Source organism: Onychostruthus taczanowskii, unplaced genomic scaffold (assembly GCF_017590055.1).
Source record: "Onychostruthus taczanowskii isolate IOZ18803 unplaced genomic scaffold, ASM1759005v1 scaffold90, whole genome shotgun sequence".
NCBI lineage: Eukaryota > Metazoa > Chordata > Aves > Passeriformes > Passeridae > Onychostruthus > Onychostruthus taczanowskii.
In genome coordinates, this window is record NW_024506994.1 from 1,641,438 (window position 1) to 1,644,797 (window position 3,360).

Genomic DNA, 3,360 nt, shown 5'->3' on the forward strand with positions numbered 1-3,360 from the left:
AGAGAGAGAGAGAAAGAGAGAGAGAGAGAGAGGAAAAAATTAGAATGAAAGAAAGGAAAAGAAAAAAAAAGTTAAATAAATAAAAGGAGAAGAGAGAGAGAGATAATCTTTTAAAACAAAACCGTCTTAATTTTAGCTTTAAAAGTACTGGATTGGGCTTTGGAAGAATTCTATTAGGTAGGACAAAATAATAACAATAATAAAATAAAAATAATAATAATAAAAGAAAGACAATAATTTAAGATCAGAGGAGCACAATGGCGCAAGACCAGTGGTTCAGAGTCTCTTGCCAGGAACATGTGAAGACAACCACCAGGATTTTTTTCCCCACTTCTGTTCTTTCACATTTTTTAAATAATGATTGGGGGGGAGGGGAATATAATAATTAATAATAATAATAAAAGAAAGAAATGAATAACTTATTGGAAGAAATCGGAGAAACATTTTTGGTGTCAGTGCTTTGATTTCTTGAGCTGCATGGTCTGTCTTGCTGTTATTTTTCTTTTTTTTTTTTCCTTTTATTCTTTTTGTTTTGAACAACGTCCTGTCTCCACCTAGACTAAAACAATCTTCCAGACTGTTCCTTTCTGAGCAACCCCATGGCCTCATTCCCCTCAGCTCTTCCCACCTCATCTCACCACCCTGGTTCTGTCTAGACTAGGAAAGGAGGGGAGCTCCCAGACCCCTCACCAAGCCATCAACACCAGCTGCATTCACAGCAGCATGAACTTAACTTTAGGTGCCACCAGAAGGGACGTTCGGGGTCGCCGTGGCTCAGTTGAATCTGCCAGCTCTGTTTTTTAAGAACTGTTTTGTGTTTTTTTTCCTGGTCTAGACAGATTCTCTGTTTAGATTGGCAGCGTTTACAGGTGTGTCTGGGTGCGTGTGTGCCTCTGTGTGTGCATCTGTGTATGTGCACACCCCACTCCCTAGGGGGGCGCGGGTATCCCGTGTATGTTTGTGGATATATATGTATATATGTGGATATATACATATATATATATAGAAAATATGTGTGCCTAGCCACGCATATTAATGCATGCAAACATACCTTTGTAATTTAGAAATGTTGTCTTTGATGGTAAAATGCCTGGTCTATAATGGGTTGCAAAATTTTGGAAGTAAGGTCTGGTACAATGTCAGCGCTATCTGATTTCTTAATTTTCTGAGATCTCCTCTTTTTCTCTAGGGAGTTTTATATTCCTAACTATGCCAATGTTTCAGTCCTTAATTTCCTTGACTAGTGTGTGAGAGAGAGCTCTGCCCCCATTTTTAAAGAATTGTTAACAACAACAAAAAATGAGTGATATGAGTATGTAATTCTTTCTCAGGAGTATGCACTATTTTATTTTCTTCTGTTTCCTAAAGCTTTGCCCGCTTGGCTTATGAGCTTCTTCAAAGAGGACTAGAGATCCCTACACAATATATCAGGTACAGAGAAAAAAAATCCACAATTCTGATATTCTGATATTTTTTATTTTTTGCTTTTTTTGCTTTTTCAAATCAAAGCCAGTTGTTACTGAATTCTGTAGGTGCACTTCTTTAAAGAAGCTCAAAGGGAATAATTTGAAAGATGAAAATATAAGTTGAAATTGAGGTGTACTGTTGCAAAGAGAATAAGAGCTGTGTTGAATATTATGGCACTTGCTTGGCACTAGGGTTTTGTACCCAGGGAAGAAAGAGTTGCCACGTGAGTTGGCTCCTCGTGATGGGAGTGGGGAGGGTTTGCCAGGGAATATCCTGATTTCTGAGCTCAGTCTGAGGAAATCTGTTTCTCTTAGAAAGCTTTTTTTTTTTTTTTTTTTTTTTTTTTTTTTTTTTAATTTGTTGCCCCTCGTTGTTTTTGTGACTCTTGCTTTGGAACAAGTCACTGTGGTGAGGGGGGCAAAAACTTAACTCCAGTGTTTTCTTGGTGATTTGGTGTCTGACAGGATGTCTTATGCATATGATTTGGGTGGTGGGGGTGAAGGGGAAGTCTTATTTCTTTCCTTTCTCTTTTTTTTTTTTCATTTTTCCACATACATTTCTCTGTCCTCTGTGGTAAAAATAATGCTGAAGTGTGAGGATATGAATTTCAGTTTGGATTCTGTCGTGTCGGGTAATTGCATGTGTTTCTCAGTGGGGTAGGGCTCGTGCACTAACACAACTTTTTACTTATGTCAGAACTGGGTGTGGGTAAATCTCCTGGAGTATCTGGCAAAATTCCAGTGGGGTCAGGCCTCCCCCTAGGATCCCTGTGAGAGCTGCAGGACTCAGTCCCACCGTCCCAAGCAGGCACACCTGAACTCAAAACGAGAGAGAGAGAGAGAGAGATATAAACCTTAGCCTTCCTTTATTTTCAGATACCTTCCAAAGTGTATAGTGAGGGAGAAATAATTCTGCAAAGCTCTCAACATCCCTTGGTGAAATGTTCTCCAAACAAAAGAGCAAACGATCCTCTTGTGTCCTTTAGTGCCCTTGGCTCTCTGAGACATGGTTACAGCTGAGGGCCTGCTCTGCTTTTCAAATCTTCCTGCAGCCAAATCTTCAAGCAGTTCTCTGCTTGTGATTTGGGCACACATGGCAATAGAAATCCAGGGATCATCCAGCCCTTCCCGAGCTGCTCCTCGCTCATGTACCTTTGGTTCTTCTGGGGCACTGGGGGCTCTTTTGTGAGAAAATGGGGGAACTGAGGCAGGCAGCTTTCTCCATGGATTGTTGGGACGAGTTGGAGGCAGTCTTAGACCCTAGCATGTCCCTGCCATGGGTTTGGTAGTGGCAGGGATTGTCACATCTCTGTGGATGTCACCAGAGGAAGTGTGGTGGCCAAACCATGGGTCTCCCACCAGCAGGCTGGGGACCTTCAGACTGAAAAACAACATCCAGGCAACCTCCAGTCCTCCAAATCTTACCCCTTGCCAACCACCCCAAAGTACATCAGGCTTCTGAGAGGGGCAATCCAGGCTCCATTGTAGGGCATGGCCCAGCAGTGATGCAAGGGAAAGGGAAAGAGGGGATCTGGAGAGGAAAAAGTGGCCCCACCTGGAAGCACAGTTCCCTTCTCTTCCTGATGGGAATATCCTGTTTATTGGAGCAGAGCACCAAGTGTTGGATGTTGCCTTGTCTTCCCCCTGCAAATAGGATTTGTGAGGAGCCTGTGGGTTCAGCCCTTCAGCATCACCCAGCCCAGTGGGGCTTTTGGGTGTGGGGAGACCCCAAGTTTGCTCTCAGTCTTCCACATCCCCAGCTGCATGTGCAGGGACATGGGAACCTGTCCCTGCTGCCCCTGAGCTTCCAGCTGGAGGCTTTGGGGCCATGTAGGGATTGGCCTTTCCTTGTCTTTGGGGAAATGTTGGGGATTCGCCTTTTAACTGCAGAGGA